This window comes from Eptesicus fuscus, chromosome 8, assembly GCF_027574615.1.
Source record: "Eptesicus fuscus isolate TK198812 chromosome 8, DD_ASM_mEF_20220401, whole genome shotgun sequence".
NCBI classification, from domain to species: Eukaryota; Metazoa; Chordata; class Mammalia; order Chiroptera; family Vespertilionidae; genus Eptesicus; species Eptesicus fuscus.
In genome coordinates this window covers 73,599,756-73,624,555 of record NC_072480.1, presented here as the reverse complement: position 1 = coordinate 73,624,555, position 24,800 = coordinate 73,599,756, and the positions used below count along the sequence as shown (strand labels likewise).

The following is a 24,800-nucleotide window of genomic DNA, read 5'->3' as shown; positions in this document are numbered from 1 at the left end:
CCGACTTTTTAAATGTCAGCACTTTAAACGTGACATAAATACCCAAAGGTCCTGTCTAGACTTTTAAAACTGCCAACTGGGGCGCACCCGTCTGCCAAATAAACACGATTTTAACTAATTCTCTCTTTAAAACGGAATTAATGATGCCCACTGAGGTACATTCACTTCTCTTCCTTCCTTCCTCCTTTTTTATTGCTGTCTTTTTTGTTATTGTGGCAGTTAATGTCTTGACTAATTTATTACAATCACGCTGTAAAAATAGCCTCTTCCCTGCTCTTTGCTCCAGCTCCAGGCCCCAGAGTGAGGTTTCTCTAAGATCCTTTATGCTTAAGCTGACTCTAACCCTAAGCATTTGGTAGCCATGGATGGAGGCTCTAGAGGTCAAATCAAATCAAATGAACAGAACTCGTCTACTTGTTTTGGACCAGGCTGGCCCTTTTGTTCCCTTTGTTGACTGGCTGGACCTCTCTGCTGTCCTTGGTTTACAAGAGGCCAATGCAGAGATGGCGTTGGGTACCCAAACCGAGAGCCCTGCAGTGGCGACCGTGAGAACCTGCTTTTCACCACCAGGTTCTGGTGTTTCGGGAACAGGAGCTGACCTGAGGTGTCACATCCCGCGCCTCCGTCCTCTGTGGTGAGACGTAGCAGTGTAATTTTGGCTGGCCACTTTCTTCTTTACTGATAAGGACACGATGCAGCCAGAATCTTGATCGCCAGAGGATTAGTAATACAGCTAATGAGGTGTCCCGGATACTTTGTTGGGCTCCTTGGGGAGCGATTCATTTCCTGTCTGCCTGAGGTGCCGCCTCCTTGTTCCTGGAATCCCCAGTGTGAGCTCAGTCAGGCTCCCCGGGGCCGTGGGGGCGGCCAGGCCCCTTCTCCCCATTGTCAGCCTCCTGTGTACACATGCTTAGGCTCAGAGTCAGCGGTCACACAAGCTACTTCTGTGCCTGGCTCCCCAGGGACTGTGGGGTTATGGGCCACTTGGAGGGAAAGGAGGGCTATGAATATAGATAGATACCTTTTCAGTCATCCCGTTGGGAATTCAGAAGTTTAACTTTCAAGGGATCCTCCTTTTGTCTTGCGCTTATATTTTCTTTCTACTCCACATCGTTTTTTTTTTAAGTTGTGTTCATTTAAATTTCCAGAACAGAGGCAGAAAGATGAGAACCAGCTAGAGCAGCGGTCGCCAACCGGTGGTCCACGGACCACTGGTGGTCAGTGAGGTCCGAAAGGTTGGCGACTGCTGAGCTAGAGGATGGATTGTCTTTTAATGCTGCTCTTGGTTGCATGGGGTGGGTGGGGTGGGAGTGTGCGGTTGTGGAGGGTATTAGGTTTTTTAATAGTAAAAGTGATAGTAAGGAGTGAGAGTTTCTGTTTTACCCTTGGCATGGATCTCACTCATATGTGGAATCTAATGAACAACATAAACTAATGAGCAAAAATAGACCCAGAGACATGGAGACATTGATCAGACTGTCAAACCTCAGAGGGAATGCAGGGGAGGGTGGAGAGATCAATGAACTCATGTGGGGATGTGCATAACCCACGGACACCGATAGTAGGATGGTGAGGGCTTGTGGGGGAAGGGGAGTTGGAGAGGGCAATGGGGGAAAAGGGGACATATGTAATACTTTCAACAATAAAGGTTTATTTAAACAACAACAACAACAATGTACCTGGCTGCCTGAAGCCTGCAGGCCAGGGGAAGCTAGAAGGGGGAGATCTGTCCAGGTGCAGGGACTTTCCTTCCATTATGCCTTTGTGGCTCCGCCCTTACCTACTTGGGCAGCTGGACGTGGTCACCAGATACGGTTTAAAAAGCTGTTGCCCACTGTTCAGCAAACCGAGCCCCTCCTGTGTACCTGGGCACTGTTTCAGGCTCTGCTCTACAGCAGCGATTTTCAACCTTTTTCATCTCATGGCACGCATATATTAATTACTAAAATTCTGGGGCACATCTAAAAATATATTTTTTGCCCATCTGTAAAAAAAAAAAAAAAGTATAATTTTGATTCATTCACACCGATGGCTATTGTGTTGGCTGTTGTCATTTTTTTAAATTTGACAATCTAAGGCAGTGGTCGGCAAACTGCAGCTTTCGAGCCACATGCGGCTCGCGAGCCTCGGTTTGCCGCTCTGTTGACTCATGAGTTTTCCGACCACTGGCATAGGGGCTCAATCACAAGGAACAACAACAGCCTGTAATTATTGGAATCGAGAGTCTAGGTCAGTGGTCGGCAAACTCATGAGTCAACAGCGGCAAACCGCGGCTTGAGAGCTGCATGTGACTCTCGAGCCGCAGTTTGTCGACCACTGATCTAAGGGAAAAGGAGTCAGTGCCCCAGACTAAATAGTCAGGTATTGCATGTTTTGGAAATTCTTGTAGCACACCGGTTGAAAACCTCTGTTCTGCAGCAATGATAAGCTGGCCAGGGCCTCGGTTCCATGGGCTTTAAGCTCCAGAGAGGCCAACAGAGGAAATAAGTGGCATCACTTCACACCTGATCATTGTTTTGAAGAAAACACAGCAGGGCTATGAGAAAGTGACAGTGTGCCTTAATAGATCCCATCACCAGACCTGGAAGGCTTGACACCCTCCTTATTTGTCCCTCATTTCTCAAGGCTGTAGCCCCTGGAGGGTGGGGGATATGACTTACGTTTACAATATATCTCCTTTCCTTCAGTTTCCAGTAACATGTTCCTCATTTCCCTTCTCCATGCTTTCACCTGCAGTCTGTTCATGCCAATCGAGCTAGTCTCTAAGATGCACTCCATGCTCCCTACTTTGTTTTGTTAAATATATTTTTATATATTTCAGAGAGGAAGGGAGAGGGAAAGAGAGATGGAAACATCAATGATGAGAGAGAACCATTGATTGGCTGCCTCCTGCATGCCCCACACTGGGGATCCAGCCTGCAACTCAGGCACAGGCCCTGACCAGGAATTGAACCTTGACCTCCTGGTTCATAGGTCGATGTTCAACCACTGAGCCACACCAGCCGGGCTGCTCCCTACTTCCTTGTCAGCCCTGACTAGAACAGTACACTGGGGGTTCTGTGAACACCTCCTCAAAGAAGTTACAGTGTTCTTGCACCTTGTCGCTCACATGGCTGTGCGATCCCTCTGTGGTTTAGGGGGTGTTCTGTGGATTCCAGTACAGGTTGAGCAGTGCTGTGGTCTGGCTGAAAACCGGTTTATTTTGAAGCCTGAGCACCGGTTCTTATGCCGGTAGGCCCTGATCTTAAAAAAAACACACAAACAGTTAACCTTATCCTTCTCAGTCTCCAATATCGAAGCTAAATATTCAGCCATTTGTACCCGAACCCTCCCTATCCCACTTTTAAAAGACTTGTGATTACACCAGGCTCATCCTGATAACCCAGTGTAATCTTGTTTTAAAGTCAGCTGGTTAGCAATTTTAATTTATCTGCAACCTTATTTCCTCCTCTCCATGTCACATAGTATATTCATAGGCTCCAGGGGTTAGAGCTTCTTTGGGGGGGGTCGTTGTTCTGCTGAGCAGAGCCATTGACCACATGTGTGACTTTGTGGCTGTGTCACCTCTCTCCACCTCACTTCCCTTACCTGTAGGTAAGGAAACGACTGTAGCACCCACCTAGAGTGTTGTTAGGAGTCAGTGAGTTAATATTGACCAAGTGCTTCAAAGGAGGAATGAGGAAGCTTTGTGTTAGTGTTTGCTAAATAAACAATTGTCTCCTGGCCCCGGGTGACTAGGACGATGAAGGCCACCAGCAAACATGTCACAGAGGGAAAAGTGAGGGAAAAGTAATTCTGTAATATGTAGAGAGATCCAAGAGGGAAAATTTAGAGTAGTTGGTTTAAGATCTTCCTCTTGAACAACTTTAGTGCAACCCAGGAGAGGATGCTGGCATTCCGGGTTAGGCAATCATGGTGCCTGGAAAAAGGATGAATATAATTGCCCATACCTGTGAAGTTAGCTAGGAGGGGGCCACATCTGCGAAGGATGGGGGGCGGGGCGCTCAAGTGAACATGCTGGATGAGACGGACCGTGCATGTGAGGACCGCAAGCTCATCATCATTCTTCCAATCTGCACAGAAGCCACAAGCCCAGCCCCATAGGCAGCTGTTCTAGATCTAGGGGATGGCGGAGATGCCGTTTCCAAAGTGATGCTAGTTCAGGTTGGAAAGGTGGCAGAGTTGTGAATGAGCCTAGAACCCAGCTCTCTATGACAGGGACCCCAGAGTTACTGACCATTGATCCTCTGGAATGGCCTGGGAGGACTGCATATTTTATTTTATTTTTTAAAAATATTTTATTGATTTATTACAGAGAGGAAGGGAAGAGGGATAGAGAGTTAGAAACATCGATGAGAGAGAAACATCGCGATCAGCTGCCTCCTGCACACCCCCTACTGGGGATGCGCCGGCAACCAAGGCACATGCCCATGACCGGAATCGAACCCGGGACCTTTCAGTCTGCAGGCCGACGCTCTATCCACTGAGCCAAACCAGCCAGGGCATGGGGCTGCATATTTTAAAAAGCTTTGAGAGATTGGTACAGAAGTGGGTAGACAGCCGGAAGCAAATGTGGAGCCAGGGTGGAGGACTTATCTCTTATTAGATTAGTGCAGCTGCTGAGTGGTTGATGAGGTCCTGATATGGCAATTCTCAGCCTGACAATCAGTATTTGTGTGACAGGAGAGCATCTGATGGGTTACATTCCCCTTTTCAGATCAGAGGGATGACCTGGCCCCTCACCAGTCATTGTAAATAAAGTTTTATCGACACACAGCTGTGCCCAGCGTTTACATACTGTCTGTGGCTGCTTTCCCGCTGCAGTAGTGGAGCTGCATTGTTTTAACAGAGACTATGTAGCTCAGAAAGACAAAACTATCTGCCCTTTGCAGAAGCAGTTTGCTGACCCCTGGTTTAGATCATCCAAAGCGGAAACACTTCTCTGAAAGTCTTCTATTTACAGAAGCTCTCAAGTGTTTAGCGTTCAGTGATTGAGGAACTCATGATTCAGTTAAACTCAAGTAGCATTCAAGTTTCTCCTGTGTGTGTCTGATCTGAGCTAGACTGGGGTGAGGGTGAGGACCTGAATTTAAGATTAGCATGAGCTTCTGACAAAAATTCTTGGAAATAAGTCTTAGTTGAAGTTTGGGATCTGGAAGCTAAACATGCAAAGCCTGTGTTGTAGGAGCGTCTATAACTGTGTAGGGGAGTCCATGTCTTTGTAGGTGGTCCCAAGTCTTTGTAGGTGGGTCCATGTCTTTGAAGGTGGGCCCACATCTTTACTGAAGATTTTGAATGGGTGTCTTTGAGTGCAAGTCCTTCTTTGTAGAATTCTTCTGTTTTGTTTTTTTTTAATTTTTATTTTTTACCAAAAGCAGTGGCCTGAATATGAATGTGGATATTAAGATAGGTGGAAGAAAATTGACTGCTGGGTTCAGCAAGGCAGACAAAGTGCCATTATACTGAGAGATTGCTGAGGACAAAGGATGCCTGTGAGCTACTGCACGTGCTGGGAGGTCCCCAAGAGTCCTCCTGGAGGGGGCACCAGGAATTCTGCGGGTGGGAAGAGGTATTTTAGGCTCACTAGTGAGGTGTTGATTCAGGAGAATTTAACAAATTAAGGTCAGTCATCTTCACTAACTAATAATACCCGAATCCCATTATCTTTAATGTTTCTGGAAGATAATGGCATGCTTTGTTATCTTGAAGTTTGCAGGGGAAATTGAAACTCTCTGATTCCAAATGAAACTTGCCCCCCTCTTGCTTCATTGAGACTTCATATAACTTCCCTTCAGCAAAACAGACATTTTACACACACACACACTCTCTCTCTCTCTCTCTCTCTCTCTCTCTCTCTCTCTCACACACTCTCACACACACACACTCTCTCTCTCTCTCTCTCTCACACACACACACACACACACACACTCTCACACACTCTCACACACATTCTCACACACATTTAAACAACTGCTTATTCTTAGAATAATGGCTTCATCACTGTGATGACAGGTTTTCATGGTCCCACCATCCTGTGCCATCGGCCTAGGCAGGTTCCGGTGTTCTTTTTACCCCGACTGACCCCGACTCCTGTCTCCTCTGTACACTGCTGAGGGGTGTTTCTGTTGGGCCTCTGGATCCAGTGAATGCCCCCTCAAAGCCCCTCCCAGCCTGGATTATCTTTCCTCCGCTACTCCCAGAGCCGAGACAGGTGCCTTAGAACTTAGCCAAGGGCACTAGAGGCATTCCTCCTTTTATTCCATTTCACTTTATTGTGCTTCGCAGACATTGCATATTCATCACGATTGAGGCAAGACCCTGTACCAGCAAAACGATTACAACTCACTGAAGGCTCAGATGATGGTTAGCATTTTTTAGCCGTAGAGTATAGTTTAATTAAGCTATGTCCATTGTGGTTTTGTTTTCTTTTTTTTTTAAAAAGAGAGGTTTTTTTTTTGTTTGTTTTTTCCCCTTTTATATTTTTATTGATTTCAGAGAGAAAGGGAGAGGGAGAGAGAGAGATTGAAACATCAATGATGAGAGAGATTCATTGATTGGCTGCCTCCTGCATGCCCCCTACTGGGGATCAAGCTCGCAACCTGGGCATGTGCCCTTGACTGGAATTGAACCACAGGCCGATGCTCTATCCACTGAGCCAAACCGGCTAGGGCCCATTGTGATTTTCTTTAGGCATAATGTTATTGTTCACTGAACAGACTGCAGTATAGTGTACACATAATTTTTATTCATGGGAAAACCAAAAAAAATGAGCGTGACTCACTTTATTGCAGCACTCACTTTATTGCGATACTCTGATACCAACTCTGCAATATCTCTGAGGTATGCCTGCCTTTGTAATTCATCACACATGCCGGTCTTCCTTCTGATCTCACTTCCCTTACGGTCTCTCCCCCCGGGAATATCCCCTCTCCTGGCAATGCCCAGCTTGACTCTTACCTCATCTTTCCGTGTCAGGCTTTGTGAAGCAGGCCTTGGTCATGGTGGCGGAGGGAGAATTCCTCCTTCCTCCAGACTGGGCTGCAATGTGACCTGGTGTTCTTCATTGTGCTCTGCCTGTTATCTCTTTTTGTTACCTGTTTGTTTTATCTCTGACTTACAAACTCCTGGAGAGAAGATTGGGTTTTATTCATTTTTATGCTCTCTGTAGAATCTATCATTTTACGCTACGGTATCTTTTTTTAAGCTAAGCTTTGGCTGAGTGAAATTGTTGAAAGCAATGGGAAACATTGGGGGAGGCTGAAATGCATGGTTTTATTTTCGTAATGTATTGACTCCGAATGAGAAAACCAGCGTAAAAATATGGCCACGAACTCTGTAACACAGCTAGCACGAGGCCATTGTGTACGTGGTAAGGAAATACTGGTCTGTGGTGTTAATTATATGTGTCTTCAAACAACTCTTGAGGAACTCATCTCTTTTTACTTTGATGTCATTAAAAGTCTATCTAGAAGGTGAGTGGAAGCGCTGCAGCTGAACTTTAGGGGCCTGCTGGGAACAGGACTTCTGTAAGGACAAATATGTCTGGAAGGCTGTGGTCCAAGGCCATTTTTGCTGGCCGTAAGCGGGCTCTCCGGAACCAGAGGGAGCACACAGCTCTTCTTAAAATTGAAGGTGTTTATGCTCGAGATGAAACAGAATTCTGTCTAGGCAAGAGATGTGCTTATGTGTACAAAGCAAAGAACAGCACAGTGACTCCTGGTGGCAAACCAAACAAAACCAGAGCCATCTGGGGAAAGGTAACAGTGGAATGGAAACAGTGGAATGGTTCGTGCTAAATTCCGAAGCAACCTTCCTGCTAAGGCTATTGGACACAGAATCCGGGTAATGGTGTACCCCTCGAGGATTTAAACTTACTGAAAATAAATAAAATGGATTTGTTTTCCTGTGGGGAAAAAAAAAATCTATGTAGACATGAAGAAATAACACATCAGGACATCTGCTTCTGGGAAGATGGATCCGATGTACTTTTCCCTACTCTTCCCACTAATTGCAGCTAAAATGTTTGAAAAGTTATATACAAAACAAACATAAGAAGATTCTGAAAAGTGGAGAGAAGAAGGCAGACTGGCCAGGGGCCTTGAGATCCAAGGAATGGCACAGTGAGGTGAGCTCCCTGGGTTTTCTTTCTGCTTCATTTATCCCAGACATTCAGGTGGCGTCGGAGGAGGCTGAGTTAGGGACTCCAGCTCCATCCCCACCAGGTGGCAATGAGCCCTCCCACTTTGTGGTGCTGGTGGAGGCCGCGTGGGGAGCTTGGACTTGTGCCTCCAACTATCATGGAAAGTGTCCATGCCTGGCCCCAACCCCCTTAGCCCCTCTGAGGTTGTACCAGAGGGAGACAGCTAAAATGTAAGGCTTATGTAAGATCCAGAGTCTCATAACACAGTATGAAAATGTCCAGGTTTCCATCAAAACTCATTTAGTATGCAAAAACCAGGAAGATCTCAATCTGAATTTTAAAAAAGGCAATCAGGCCCTGGTCAGTGTGGCTCAGTTGGTGAGGCATCATCCCGTACACTGAACGTTTGCTGATTCGATTCCCTGTCAGGGCACATGCCCGGGTTGCAGGCTCAAACCCCCGTGGAGGGCATGCAGAAGGCAGCCAATCAGTGTCTTGTTCTCACATCGATGTTTCTCTCTCTCCTTCCTTCCTCTCTCTGTAAAAATCAGTAAAACTCTGGTCGGTGTTGTTTGCAGCAAAGATGAGACCATTCTGACCATCGTAAAAGCCATTGTTCAGCTTTGGAGTTATCGAAGATTCTTAATTTCCCAACGCAGCAGTAGTCATTGAATTTGGCATATCCACTGTAGGTCACCATGTTACAGGGCAGGAATGGAAACTGTGGAGTCTGGCATAACCTTTAAAACTAGAACAGGATTTGAAGGACAGCTTTCTCAGCCTCTTCCTGTTTCAGATGAGGGGACAGACATAAGAAGTTATTTGTCCACCACCCAGTGGCTAGTTGATGGCTAGTTGGTGGCAGAACAGGGGCCAGAGCCAGGTCTGGTGACTCAGCCGCCCTTCCCTGCTGCCTTTCTTGCTGTTGCTGTCATGTACACTGATTTAATTTAGGGGCATCTGTGCTTTGAAATTCTCCCTTACTACAGTCTGCTAGAAACTAGGGCAGGGTTCCTATGGAAAACTTGCTTGGGAGGTGTTTTCTGAAAGGTTTCCAGGTTGCTAATGGACAGCCCTTCCTGGGGGCTCCTGCTTGTATTAGTAGCAGGGATTTCTATTGGCTTCCTGGGAACCAAATATCATACTTCCGGGCCTAGCCTCTTTTTTTTTTTTTTTTTTTTTTAGAGAGAGAGAGAGAGAGAGAGAGAGAGAGAGAGAGAGAGAGAGAGAGAGATATCATTTGCCTCTCATACGCTCCCCGACCAGGGATTGAACCTGAAACCTAGGTATGTGTCCTGACCGGGAATTGAACCCACAACCTTTCTGGTGTACAGGATAATGCTCCAACCAACTGAGCCACCTGGCCAGGGCTAGCCTCACTTATTTCTTGTAACTACTTTGTGTGGTTGGCATTTTTATCACCTCCCTTTTGCAGACCATGAAGCTAAGGCCCAGAGAGGTCACGCAGTTAGCTCAGTCAGGTTGCACTGGATGCTCAGGAGCCTGGATTTTGAGGTCTGCTTTTTGTCTTATTTTAGTCTCTGTTATGGCCTTTCTCTCTCTCCTCAAACAAACAAAATGTATATTCTACTGGGAAACATGGAAAGCACGGGAAAATTACTATCAGTTTGTATTATTTTTTTATTTCTTTATTTTCTGAAAACTAGAAGTGCACTTTAGCCAAATGCTCAATGTTACAATTTTAGTAAAAATTCTAAGCCATGAAAAATTTCCAAATCAGGTATTTTCTTGAAGGACTCATGACTTAAGTGGAATTAAATAAGTAATGCATTATAGCAATTCAAGGCTGTTGCGTGTAATGCTAGTGCTAATACACCAAATAGTGCCAAAAGGTTAGAATTATGGTATTATCTACTCTATTATTTTGCCTTGAATTATTTAAAATAACACATTTGTTGCATCAAAAGAATGCATTGTGCCATGTTCTAACTGAAGTTGCCTTAGCTAATGCTCTCATGTTTATTTTTGTATTCTGCTAGACTATTTCCCTATTTATTTTTAAAAGTTTTAAATTTTATTATTAATAGCCTTCATAGGCGTCTACAGTTATCTTGTGGTAGGTAAACATTTACACCTCATTTAAGAAGTTGTTTTGTTCTGGTTGTACCTGAAATGCTTACCTTTACCTGAAAGCAAGTGTTCAGATATGGAGAATAAACCTAATGGCATGTTTGTCATGCTGTTTGTATAGGCTGATTAGCTGTCACGAAGCCTGTGGCCTTACAAAGTACTTCAGGAATCCCCCCCCAAAACCCTCTCCAAAGCCTCCCCAAGATGAGGCTCTATCACAGATTCTGGCCCATGAGTAGCTGCTGCCTACATAGCACTTACTGTGTGTCAGGACAGTTTAACTTTCCATTGCAGCTCATTAATCCTGTCTAGGACTCAAGCACGTAGCCAGGTTAGGTCCTGTGTAAGTTCACATGAAGCCTGAAGGGGCTAAGCTGGGCAAACTGCCCTAGTGTTTTTGCACTTAGTCACCAAGCCATGCTGTGTCCTTCACAGCAGTGACATCTACTCTAACGTGAGAGTCAACCAGGACAGAATGCTCAGATACACAATCTATGTGTGTGTGTACAGGATGTGACGGTACAGTCTGTTTAGTGCATAGTGTGCCTGTGAACTGAAAAAAACATTGCTGTGCCCAAAAGCGGTAAGTTAAAAGTAGTTCAAACTTCGGAGCTGTCTCATAACTAACAAGATTAATGTATTAAAATGTCTGTTCCACCAGCGCTTTACCACGTAGAATTATATGCACTTTATACCCGTTTTCATGCCTGTGATGTGCATTCTCATGTATACAGAGCCAGCTAATCCAGTATATTATGTGACTTGAGAGGGGAAGGGAGAGGGATAGAGAGAGAGAAACATCAGTGATGAGAGAGAATCATTAATTGGCTGCCTCCTGCACGCCCCTTACTGGGGATCACGCCCGAAACCCAGGCACGTGCTCTACACCAGGAATTGAGCCATGACCTCTTGGTTCCTGGGCTGATGCTCAACCACTGAGCCACGCCAGCTGGACTAAATAATATCTTTAACGTGTATTTATTTTCATATCTGTTTGAGTGTTGTGATTTTTGCCTTTTCTTAAAAATTGTCTTTTAACATGTGTCAGGGTGGAATTGCTTTAAAAAGTGCTTGACCAAATTTCTTCCTTGTGCTAATAGAATTTAGAAGCCCTGCAGTGCCATTAAACCCTTATTGTTTGGCAGTTCCATATCCAGGCTACTCATACCACTGAGAGTGACATGAGCTGCTTAGTCTGGGACGGGGGGGGGGGGGGTATCCTTGAGCAGCTGCATGAGTATACTGGGCCTCTTTAAAGATCTGTAAAATGTGCACACTAACAGTGGGGAGAATGAAAGTATGTGTGTGTGTGTGTGTGTGTGTGTATGCATGCTTGTGAGTATACATGTGCGCTTGTGTGTGTGCACATGTAGCTTGCCATTCTGCCCAGCAGAATGAAGTGAAATCTCACTCAGTATTAGCTCTGATGGCAGTTCCTAGGAGGGTCTGTAGCAGACTTGGTTGCAGGAAGCAGATTTCGTTGACTCAGTAAAAGTGGTGGGGACACGGAGGCCTAGGGAGGCTCAGGGACACCCACATCAATAACCAAGACCGCCCGGGTGAGGCCACATGCCCCTGGGGCTGGGAAAGGCCAAGCATCCCTAGGTCCGGGTGAGACCATGTGTCCCTGGATCTGGGTGAGGCCTCGTGCACCTATGCCCGGGTGAGGCCACGTGCCCCTTGGTCTGGGGGAGGCCAAGCGTCCCTGGGTCCGGGTGAGACCATGTGTCCCTGGATCCGGGTGAGGCCTCGTGCACCTAGGTCCAGGAGAGGCCACGTACCCCTGGGTGTGAGAGAGGCCACGCGCACCTGGGTCTGGGCGAGACCATGTGTCCCTGGATCCGGGTGAGGCCTCGTGCACCTAGGCCCGGGTGAGGCCACGTGCCCCTGGGTCTGGGAGAGGCCAAGCGTCCCTGGGTCCGGGTGAGACCATATGTCCCTGGATCCGGGTGAGGCCTCATGCACCTAGGCCCGGGTGAAGACACGTGCCCCTGGGTCTGGGGGAGGCCAAGCGTCCCTGGGTCCGGGCGAGACCATGTGTCCCTGGATCCGGGTGAGGCCTCATGCACCTAGGTCCAGGTGAGGCCAGGCGTCCCTGGGTCCGGGCGAGACCATGTGTCCCTGGATCCGGGTCAGGCCTCGTGCATCTAGGCCCGGGTGAGGCCACGTGCCCCTGGGTCTGGGAGAGGCCAAGCGTCCCTGGGTCCGGGCGAGACCATGTGTCCCTGGATCCGGGTGAGGCCTTGTGCACCTAGGCCCGGGTGAGGCCACGTGCCCCTGGGTCTGGGAGAGGCCAAGCGTCCCTGGGTCCGGGCGAGACCATGTGTCCCTGGATCCGGGTGAGGCCTCGTGCACCTAGGCCCGGGTGAGGCCACGTGCCCCTGGGTCTGGGAGAGGCCAAGCATCCCTAGGTCCGGGCGAGACCATGTGTCCCTGGATCCGGGTGAGGCCTCGTGCACCTAGGCCCGGGTGAGGCCACGTGCCCCTGGGGCTGGGAAAGGCCAAGCATCCCTAGGTCCGGGTGAGACCATGTGTCCCTGGATCTGGGTGAGGCCTCGTGCACCTATGTCCGGGTGAGGCCACGTGCCCCTGGATCTGGGGGAGGCCAAGCGTCCCTGGGTCCGGGTGAGACCATGTGTCCCTGGATCCGGGTGAGGCCTCGTGCACCTAGGTCCAGGTGAGGCCACGTACCCCTGGGTGTGAGAGAGGCCTCGCGCACCTGGGTCCGGGCAAGACCATGTGTCCCTGGATCCGGGTGAGGCCTCGTGCACCTAGGCCCGGGTGAGGCCACGTGCTCCTGGGTCTGGGAGAGGCCTAGCGTCCCTGGGTCCGGGTGAGACCATATGTCCCTGGATCCGGGTGAGGCCTCATGCACCTAGGCCCGGGTGAAGACACGTGCCCCTGGGTCTGGGGGAGGTCAAGCGTCCCTTGGTCCGGGTGAGACCATGTGTCCCTGGATCCGGGTGAAGCCTCATGCACCTAGGTCCAGGTGAGGCCACGTGCCCCGGGGTCTGAGAGAGGCCACGCACCCCTGGGTCCGGGCGAGACCATGTGTCCCTGGATCCGGGTCAGGCCTCGTACACCTAGGCCCGGGTGAGGCCACGTGCCCCTGGGTCTGGGAGAGGCTAAGCGTCCCTGGGTCCGGGCGAGACTATGTGTCCCTGGATCTGGGTGAGGCCTCGTGCACCTACGCCCGGGTGAGGCCACGTGCCCCTTGGTCTGGGAGAGGCCAAGTGTCCCTGGGTCCGGGTGCGACCATGTGTCCCTGGATCCGGGTGAGGCCTCGTGCACCTAGGCCCGGGTGAGGCCACGTGCCCCTGGGGCTGGGAGAGGCCAAGCGTCCCTGGGTCCGGGTGAGACCATGTGTCCCTGGATCCGGGTGAGGCCTCGTACACCTAGGCCCAGATGAGGCCACGTGCCCCTGGGTCTGGGAGAGGCCAAGCGTCCCTGGGTCCGGGTGAGACCTTGTGTCCCTGGATCCGGGTGAGGCCACGTGCCCCTTAGTCCGGGTGAAGCCGTGCCCCTGGGTTCGCCGAGACTAGGCCTGAGGGAGTCGGACCTCCGTTACCACCATTTGTCCACCATCCAGAGCTGAGGGGTCAGTGCTGTCATGTACAGATAAGGAACTGGTGGACATTGAAATTGGATCTCAAAAGAACTGTTGGTCCAGAAAGAAACTCACTACAGACTGATCCATCTGCCTGTCAGCATAACTATTATTGCTCGTCTCACATTCAGTTCTCATAAGTATATATCTAGTGACATATGATCTCGCTCATCTAGGGGAAATGATGAACAACATAGACTGAGGAACAAGAACAGAACCAGAAGCAAGGAGGCATCGATGGGACTATCGGGCCTCAGAGGGAGGATAGGGGAGGGTGGGGGGAGGGGGAGAGTTCAACCAAAGGACTTGTGTGCATGCATATGAGCCTATCCAACGGTTAAGTTCAACAGGGGGTTGGGGCATGCGTGGGGAGGGGGGGGATGGGAATGGGGGGATGAGGACAAATATGTGACACCTTAATAAAGAAATTAAAAAAAAAAAAATAACCAAGACCGGAGGAAGCAATGTTTCCTTTCTAACTGGCAGCTTGTCCTAAGAAATGAAGTCAGAATGAGTGGAGGATGTTTTCAGTATTTTCTAAGTTTATGTCATAACTGGCACTCTTCTGTGAGGATCTTGCATTGTGCGTGGGTAAGAATGGTGTGTGACCCTCCTGTCCCGGTGCTTTGTGAGGTAGCAGTGTGCATTTGGGTTGTGCCTGGGCTTTTTATAAACATTTTCTGTGCTGTTTGAGGACTTGGTTTCTACTCTTCAAAGCTGGCTGACATTGTTTCCTTCACTGCACATATTTTCTTTAGTAGAGGCCAAGGCAACATTCCAAAGCTAATTAATTTCCAATCTGATTAACTCCAGTGAGTTACTGTGTGGCCACAGGTCCCAGCAGTTCAAGAGTGGAGGTTTCCAAAGCCTGGGAAGGCCTTTCCGCTTCCCTTGGTTGAGCAACCTGCAGCTACTTCATGGCTATTACCAGACACAGAAAGTCAGGAAGAAGGCGGTAGAGGGGTGAAGTGCAAAAATGGCAAACTCAGGTGTGAGGTGCAGAGTCAGGTGCGCTAATACTGTGTCTCATCTTGAATTGATGAGAGCTGTCCCAGACTGCTCCAGGGTTTACAGCATTTGGTCCAAAAGTGAAGTCTGCGGGCAGCAGCAGCAGAACCCAAGCCCCATCCAGACCTCTGAATCAGAATCTGCATTTCAACCAGATCACCAGGTGATTCATGCACAGTTTAGGTAGATGAGGGGTAGCTTTGGGCTTACTGCAACCTAGGGTAGAGGAGCAGGGTAGTGATCAGGCCTGAGTTTTCTGCTGTTCTTACTAGATACTATTTTTACATGCAATTCTCTCTCTCTCTCTCTTTCTCTCATATGGAATTTTAAAAATTGTGAAATACACATAAAATAAATTTTATGATTTCATTCATTTTTAAGCGTGCAAGTTGGTGGCATTAATTATATGCACATGTTGTGCAAACATCACCATGATCATCTCCAAAATTTTTCTTCTTCCCAACTGAAGCTCAGTATCCATTAACCACTAAACCCCCACCCCCCCTTCCTCCAGCCCCTAGTAAGTGCCATTCTGTTTTCTGTCTCTATGAATTTGACTATTCATAATTATTTAAAATTTCTACTTTCAATATACAGCATATATTTAAATACTAGAGGCCCAGTGCATGAAATTCGTGCATGGGGCAGGGTGTGTGTGGTGTGTGTGTCCCTCAGCCCAGCCTGCACTCTCTCCAATCTGGGACATCCCTCTCATAATCCAGGACTGCTGGCTCCAACCTCTCGCCTGCCTGCCTGCCTGCCTGATTGCCTCTAACCGCTTGTGCCTGCCAGCCTGATCACCCCCTAATCACTCCCCTGCCAGCCTGATCAACACCTAACTGCTCCCCTGCTGGTCTGATTGCCCCTAACTGCCCTCCCCTGCAGGCCTGGTCACCTCTAACTGCCCTCCCCTGCAGGCCTGGTCCCCTCCAACTGCCCTCCTCTGCAGGCCTGGTCGCCCCCAACTGCCCTCCCCTGCAGGCCTGGTTGCCCCCAACTGCCCTTCCCTGCAGGCCTGGTTGCCCACAACTGCCCTCCCCTGCCGGCCATCTTTGACCACATGGGGACGGCCATCTTGTGTGTTGGAGTGATGATCAATTTGCACATTACCTATTTATTATATAGGATGACCAACTGAGCTCTAACAAAATACTTCAATATGATTGATTTAAAAGGGTTTTTGAACTGTTAAATTAATAAAATTATATCTAGTACTCCCAGTGTTGATCAAAGTCCAGTCCTATAGAAAAATGTTATAAAAGTTTATTTGAGCCAAATCTGAAGACATGACCCTACTGGTCTCAATGGGTTAAGAAAATGCTCCGGAGAATGACAGTTCTGTAGTTCTCTTTATGCATTTGCAGTCCAAGGAGAAATGTAAGGAAGGTTACATGAAACTCATGGTGGTAGCTTAAGTAGGTGGGAGGAAAAGCGGGGAAATAGCTAGTGTTGGGTAAGCAAAATGGTGGGACGCATATTCTTTTCCTTTGGTGGGTACAGGATAGTTGGCATTTGCTGTAAATAGACATGGGATCATGGCAACACAACAGCAATGAGTGTTGTGGTCTTGTGCTCTGGTGTCAGTGGTGGTGCCTTGGAGGGGTGTGGCAAAGAAAATCACTCTTGACATTCCAAAGGTCTATTATCCTAGATGCATAAGGATAATGGATAGGGTGGATTATGGTAGAGATTGACCTTTGCTAAGGAAGCTACAGGCCTGGGATTTGACTACCCATCATTACCTGCCTTAGGAATTTATGGTCAGACCCTTCTGTGGGGTTACTTTTGGTCACTGAGCTTGTCAGGCCTGCTCTGTAGTCCCTTTTACATTCATACCAGGTGTCCCCTGTCATCCCAGAAGGCATTCCTGCTTTTATAATGGCTGTCCATGGATAATGTACTTTTCAGGGAGTTTTATTAGGACACATCCAATCTGTTAAGCGAGAGAGGACTAGACATAGTAAACATCTGTAAAATCGTTTGTTTCCTTAGGATTGTTCAGAAAGGGTTTAATATGCTGCCCTTGTGATAGAATTAACAGGAAAACATTTATTCTCTGATGTGTGTTTCTTGGAAGACTATATTATGGCGAAGAAGAAAAAAACTATTCTGTATAGCAAAGCTGTTAGAAATAACTGGTGTACTTATTGAGTGGAGTATTCCAGGTAAGAGGCTATTCTAGATAACGTAATATTTCGAGAAACCCTTACTAGATTTAAAGCGTTTTCTTAATATGGAATTTGCAGTTCAGTCTTGAGCTTAAAACAAGTTCAAACTTGCTTTGAAAAATCTGAAATGGTTTTAGTTTCCTGTTTTCATGAGTAGAGAATTTAGCAATTAATTGAATTTTTCTTTGATAACCTCATTCTAAACATTAATTATCAGAGGACAACAGTGTATCTGTTGAAGGTCAAGGAGACTGGATTAAATATCCTGATATGTGAGAGTTTTTGTTTTTAAAGGTAAATCTGTTATATAACTGTACTTTCTTTGGATTTGCCTCTTTTTCTTAATTATAGAGTGTTAAAGAACATGTCTTTCAGTTATTTGGTCTTGTTATTGAATTATTCTTAGTAAATTCATGACTGAAAAGAGTGAAGAAATTTAAGGATTAAACTTCAGTTATCATTCTATAACCTTAGTAATATTTTCAGAAAGCCCAATCAGTGAGTCACAGGTAAGGGGTTAATATATATGCAGTTAATTTTTTGAGTGGTTCCTATGACATGCATGGTTTTAGTTTAATCTTCAAATTATCAAACAGAAACGATAGAAATGACACAGGCTGCTCTAGGTAAAAAATTCATTGTATATGTACTTAAATGTGAAAAGAAATCCATTTTTCTGACACATTGTTCTCTCCTTTAGATGTTGCTATTCTATTAGTTAGAAATTATTTTGGGAGTGGATTACCTTATTTATAAAAGGAAAAATGTCTCATTTTACGAGTTTGGGTTTGGATGCCTGCAATGGAATAGTTGCCTGCTGACCCGGCAGTTACGTCTCCCAATGCTGTTTTTCATTTTATTACTCGTGTGAGCTGTGGGCTTCCTAGACTAAGAGTCATCCTCCTCGAGGTCATGAAGCACAGCTGTGTTTTTTAATTCCCTTTAATGGTCACAGACTATTGAGAGCAAAATCAAAGGAACTGTATGTGTAAGCAACTAAGTCGGATTATTGGATTTTGATTATTAGCTTATCTTTAAAATGTTATCTAATCGCCTCCTTTGTGGCTATAATTCACTAGTAGGTGTTGAGATTTCAAGTCTTCCTCTGGCAGAAAAAGAAAACCCAAAACATTCATTCATATTGTAGACCAGGATGTTTTTCCTTTTAAACGCCTACTCTTTACTATCCAGCTGACGGCTGTTGGCTCAGAGTTGTGTGAGGTTTTTCCTGTGCGGTGGTGACACGTGCCCCATTGGGGCTCGCCCTAGCCGGGGCAGTGGGAGGAGGCCGGTCTCAGGGTCTTCTGCCAGGAGATGGGTGATTCCCACCCCGGGCTGGTGAGGCCAGGACAAGGCTGTAGACGTGAGAACAATGAGCACTTCATGCAGCCCTGCCCACACCACCTGCCTTGCTGGGAGGAGACAGCTGTCCTTGTGAGAGCAGGTTCTACCCGGAGGACGGAGGACGCGTGCTTTTTGTCTTTGGTTTATCTTGCCTTTTGGGGTTTGCTTACTTTCTGATAACAGAGGCATAGCAGATATCATCCCATTGTTTTTTCTTCTAGACTTTTTCTGAGCCTAGCCCCTGCCCTCCCAGCCTGTCTTAGGGTAGGACTCGAAGCTTCCTAGTAGGAGCAGGGACTCTGGACCCTGGGCTCTGGGTTCAGGTGCTGCCTCGGCCCTCGATGCCTGTGTGTCCCTGGCCAGCCCGTGTCCCTCTGTCAGCGTTGTCATCAGGCCTGCGGTGAAAATGCCACAGCAGCCTGTCCAGGTGGGTGGGAATTCAGTGATTGACCGGGGCTTGTGCAATGCCTGGAAGTGTAGCAAGAGCTGTGAAAGTGTTAGCTATTGGAATAATTACTGTCATTCGGTGTACTCACTTTAAGAGCTAGAACGGCTTACATCTCAAATCAGCACCTGGTCTCTTGATGAGGATGGAGCCCCTTACCCCGAGGGAACTCAGCTGGCCACCCTGAGGTTACCTCCGTCACGGGACACCTGTGCTTGTCACAAGAGCTCTTGTGACAGCTCCCCCTCTCAAGATGCAGCCAGTCTACTGCTTTCTTTGACTGGATACTTTATTAGTTTCTCTTTGATATCTTTTTCAGTGTTACTACCTCTTCCTTCTGGTATTTCTCAAGAAAGAGAAGGAACTGGACTTGGATGATTTGTTTCTTCTTGTGTAAATTAGAGGGTGAAGGTCACTAGAGAATATGTTTTTATTGACGAGGGAGAGAGAGAGAGAGAGAGAGAGAGAGAGAGAGAGAAAGTGATCTGTTGTCACCTGCATGCACCTGACTGGGTATCAAACCAGCAACCTGGGTATTGGCCCTGACCAGGAATCCAACCCTCCACCCTTCAGTGAGTGGGACGATGCTCTAACCAACTGGGCCACACCGGCCAGGGCTGAAGGTCATTGTTTACAGGCATCAGGTCGAACTAGAACCAGTGAAGCAGGCTTAGGCATTTCTGTCCATGTGAACTTAGCCTTGTAATTTATGACTTGTTTTCGGGGAGTCAGCAGATTTGCTGACTTTGGCTCAGGAGTTGGCATATGACACTTCATCTTCATTGAAGTTCACTGTTGTCTGAACCATCCTTATCACCTTCTCCAGTGTGGGTCACGGAGTTCATAAGTACCTAGCTTTTCCTTCTGCTGGTAGAGGGAAGAGGAGGTGGCGAGGGGGAAGAAGCAGAAGTTTCTCCTGGCAGGATGGCCCCTGCGCATGGACATGGTTTCTGTTTGATTCATGACTGTTGGTATCGGTGAATGAGGAGGCCATCGGCTTGCAGCCCAGTTCATACCTTCGTGGAGTCGGAGTCTCCGGGGGCTGTCATAACGCGGTCCCCACACTGGGGGGCTTACACAGCAGACGTTATTCTCGCGGCTCTGGAGGAAGGAGTCTGAAGTCAAGGTGCCATCGGGCCAGGCTCGTCTCTCTGAAGGCTCTTGAAGGAAATCTGTTCCAGGCTCTTCTCCGAGCATCTGCTGGTTGCTAGTGTTCCCGGCTTGTAGAGACGTCACTCCCGTCTCTGCCTCTGTCCTCACGTCGTCATCCCTTGTGTGTGTCTGCCTCTGTGTCCCTCTTCTTATTATAAGGACACCGGTTACATTGGATTAGGTTGCACTCCAATGACCGCATCTTAACTTGATTACTCTCTCCTGCAACAGCCCTATTTCCAAATAAGGTCCCATTCACGGTTTCTGGGGATGAGGGCCGGGATGCATCTTTGGGGCCACACCGCTCTACCCACTACAGATGGTAGGAGACTTTAGAACTCTTCCCTTTTTTTTTTTTTTTTTTCTGTTACATAATGTTAATCTGCAATGAAAGACTCTTTTTCCTCTTTAAATTAAATTTATTTTTTATAGGACAAAAAAGAAGAATAAAAGATAGAGAAAAAAAAGAGGTAACTTCAAACCCAAGAAAAAAATCGAAATGTATTCCTTGTCCCATCCCCCATCCCCCTGTACGGTGCCCACCCCACCCCACCCCAATAGAAGATGTTCCTAGATACCTATTTCAGAAATCATCATTCCTATGGTTACTGTTTTGCCGCCGAGAACCCAGCAGGAGAGGACTTGTGTGCTTTTGTGGAGTTCACACTTTATTTTGAAGCCAGCTAGGAGGTGCCCAGAATTACATGGCAGAAAATTTTAATTATTGCATCTTCAGTTTGAAAGAGGACTGGCAGGCTGGTGAGGGCAGACAAGGGCTCCTTTGTGAAGAAGTAACCAGTTGGGGTCAAAGTGATACTTGCAGTTGCTGAAAAGCCCCTTCCCGGCCACTTCCCCTCATTCCCAGGGAGCTGGTGGCCAGTTTGGCTGAGCGGCGCGGCCTCGCCCTTACTGGGGTCCGGGAAGTGGCCCAGCTGTGAGGCACCGTGGAATGCCCGTAGGGTCTGCAGTGGGCGACCGTGTCCCAGGCGGCTGTGGGGAGGGGCTGCTGGGCATTTTCTCTTTATGGAGGGAATCGTTGCCTCCGTGGAGGTCTGGAGATGGAGAAGCAAGAGGGAAGACGGGCTGCCGAGACAGTCCCATCCTCTGGAGGGTCTGGCTTGCGCAGCAGCCATGTTCCCAAGGGGACATGTCCCAGAGAAACAAGTGAGCAGCTCCAAGTGTGTTTGTCAGGAAAAGGGGGGTGGGGGTGGGGGTGGCTGACATGATCGTGGGCGCTGGCAAGTCTGAAATCCGGAGGGCAGCAGGCTGGAAACTCAGGTGCGATCTTTTATAGCTCAGGTTGTAGCCTGAGGGCAGAATGCCTTTTTCTCCAGGAAATCTTAGCCTCCTCTTAAGGTCTTCATCAGATTGGATGGGGCCCACCCACATCACAGAGGTTAATCTGCTCTACTGAAAGTCAGTTGATTGCAGACATTAATCCCATCTAGAAAACATCTCCATGGCAACATCTAGACTAGTTGGACCACACAATTGGGCGCCATGGCCTGGTCAAGTCAACACATGAATTAACCGTCACACACAGGTATCAGGGTGGCGGCAGACTCACCGCACCTCTGCGTGAACAGTAGGTTCTCAGATGAAGTGCCCTGGCCCCACTGCCTCCTCCGTTTTCATATTCTGGTGGAGTTTGCACCTGCCCAGGGCCAGCCCCAGGCAGCAACTCCTTCAGTCATCCTGAAGACTCCTGGGTCTTTTTTCTTATTGCTCAGAAAGGCTTTAAACATCTGTTCTTTGTGAACACTTCTGGAGGTAGTTGCTTCCCTGTGCCATTCTCGAACCAGGTTCACTATCATACATCCAAGCAGATGGAATGTTCTAGACCTTGCCCATGAACTTGAGCCAACCACTCATCAAACTGCACAAAATAAAACTAAAGTAATCTTGAAGGTAGTATTTATAATGTTGTGGTTGGCAGTTGAGAGCATTGGGAAAAGGATCTTACGTTATTTTTAAAAACTCCCTGAAGGGAATTACGTTGCAGCTCGCTATGTGCTGGTGGTCCTATTGCTGTGTGTGCCCTGGCGTTTCTGTGTGTTCCCAGCTCTGCCTCTATGGATCTGAGTTTTTCTTCTTTCCTCGTGTGGCAACATCGACACTTTTGTGGGCGCAGGTCCAGTGGGCATTCCGGAGCCGGCAGGGTGTTTTCAAAGTTCCTCTTTCTTGCAGAGGTTGCAGTTACCTTTCCTGGTAGCCCTTACTTTTCTCCTGGATCGAAATAAACACTTCGATTCTCCCATCGTAAAGCTGCCTTTTTATCTCCCACTTTCACTGCGCAGGTTGGTGGTCGTCACCTCTGGCTGCACACACTAGTCACCAGGGGAGATTTAAAAATGATTCTGGTACTCACGCTCTCGTCAGACCCTGATTCATGTGCTCTGGGGTGGGGGTGGGGGGGGGTCCAGGCATCAGTATTTTTTTAAAATTAATTTCTTTATTGATTAAGGTATCACATATTTGTCCTCATCCCCCCATTCCCATCCCACACCCCTCCCCACGCATGCCCCCACCCCCCTGTTGTCCTTAACCGCTGGTTAGGCTCATATGCCTGCACACAAGTCCTTTGGTTGATCTCTCCCCAGGCATCAGTAATTTTAAAAAGTACTCCCTCCATGTTTAGAACACGCAGCCAGTGTTGTAACATGCTTTCTGATGGCTCTACCACCCATTCAGTTATTTAACATCCTTTCAACAAAAATGTTACAATGCTCAGGGTGAAAAGCTGGCTGTCTTTTGTCCAGAGGATGGGGACAGAATAGGAGAGAAGGCGAGCGGATACTTTGTGTTCACTCGTCCAGCAGCTGATTGGGGTTATTGTGGGCTGCTGACTTCTGTCTTCCTGGGCCTGCGCTGGGCTGGCCCGTTTCTCAGTTCTCCTGGCACCGTGTTCGGCGGCCACGCGATAAAGTGCCCCCGGAATTGGGGAGAAGGTCATCCTTGGAAAGTAAGCCTCATAAAAATAAGGAAGCGGCAGGAGTTTGGTCAGCTGTACAGTGACCAACAGGTCCTAGGAGACAGTTTGTAACTGTGCCGACGAGGACACACGCCACGGCGGTCCTGGGATGGCAGTTTCTCCTTAGGTTTGGACGAAATCTGATGCGCGATTTAAACAAACGTGTATAGGGCGTAACCCCTGCTGGGCACAGTTCTGGGCAGTTTACCTGTCTACGTGAGTTCTGGTTTCACAACCACCCTCTGGCGATGAGAAACTGAGGCACAGAGAGTTAGTGACTTGCCCAAGGTCACACTGTGGGGCTTAGAATGCAGGTCGTCCATCTCTAGAGTTGGGCTCTTTAGTGGGTAGTTAGACCGCAGACTCCCTGGTACCTGGGACAGTCCTGGCTCTGGGCATCGCCCTTCCTGCTTCTGTGGGCCCCTCCCGCGGCCTCCGTTTCTCCTGCACTGGTGAACGGGTGGATGACAGGTGATGCGATTTAAACAGCAACTTTCACTTACCTCTCTTTTCAGGCTAGCTTATGGGACTCCAGTTCCTGCTTCCTTTACCAGGAGTTACTGTGGTTTCTCTTTGGGTTTTATTATTACTTACTTCTTTAGTATTTTTAAAGGCAGATCAGACATTTTTATCTGGAAAGGAAAACTATTTTAGGCATAGGCATGAGCACAGTGGCCTTTTTGTCCTCGGTGAGCTATGTAACAGACTTGGAAAATTACTCCCCGGGTAACTGGAATGCCACTCCCCTCCCCCCCGCCCCCCCCCCTTGATCTCTCTTGTGAGATCCAGTGGGTGGGTGCTGATGACACTGTTAGCTGTTGGAAACCTCAGGATGCCTGGGTCGCTCTGCCTTAGATCAGTGCAAAGGAAATCCCGGCTCAGTGGTGATGACGGGGCGGCATTGCTTTCATTTCTTTGTAACTAGCACTTGATCATCCTCTCCCAAGGGGGTCCACGAGGAGATGGGTGAAGACTGTTTAGTTTCTGTCTGCTGGCCTGCAGTGAAATTTGACACGAAACTTATAATTAGATGATCAGGCTTAGGGCTGGCCTGCTATGGCTGTGCTAAAGGAAGGAATTTTGATTTGCGGGTGATGAATTCCAGAGGACACGCTGCTTGGCAGCAGGCTGGCCCCTCCCCGCACCCGGGATGGGAGGGCCTGGTGGCTGTAAACTGGCCCTTCACTTTCACCTTGAGGATCCTGCAGGGCAGGACGCCACCTCCAACTCCTGCAAAACCTGTCCCGGCCTGGTCCCTCCATCTCACCTCCGCCATCAGATGGTTGGAGGATGCACTTGGGGCTTTTTTGGAGAGGCAGGAGGCCTGGCTCTGGGCGAAGGGGAGGACAGCTGGCAGGTGTAGGTCCATGCTGGGCCCTTCTCCCAGGACGTGGGTGTCTTTCTGAGCAGGTAGTTCTCTCCAGAGCCGGCCACAGGGGCCGCCAGCCTGCCCCCTAACGAGGCAGTGCCTTCTGGCCTGTGTCCGAATGATTGGCGCGAAACTTGTTCATTTGGCGGAAAACAGTGGTTAATTGGAAAAGGACACTAAGCTTATACAAATACCTGTGTGTAAGCATCATGCCTTTAATCCGTGTTCCAAAGACCCAGAGACCAAGGGGTCTTCATTGCTTTTGTGTCAAGAATCCTTTTGTGCCGAAACCGGTTTGGCTCAGTGGATAGAGCGTCGGCCTGCGGACTCAAGGGTCCCAGGTTCAATTCCGGTCAAGGGCATGTACCTTGGTTGCGGCAGGAGGCAGCTGATCGATGTTTCTCTCTCATTGATGTTTCTAGCTCTCTATCCCTCTCTCTTCCTCTCTGTAAAAAAATCAATAAAATATATTAAAAAAAAAAAAAGAATCCTTTTGTGCCCGAGT

General features: G+C 48.2%; 1 protein-coding gene and 1 pseudogene across 1 annotated transcript in view; both read left to right on the top strand.

Annotated features, from left to right (window-relative positions):
* The window catches only part of RAB20 (RAB20, member RAS oncogene family), a 29,892-nt gene that overhangs the window by 1,319 nt on the left and 3,773 nt on the right, over positions 1-24,800 (top strand). The window lies entirely within an intron of this gene.
* Positions 7,505-7,908, top strand: LOC114232371 (60S ribosomal protein L35a-like; annotated as a pseudogene).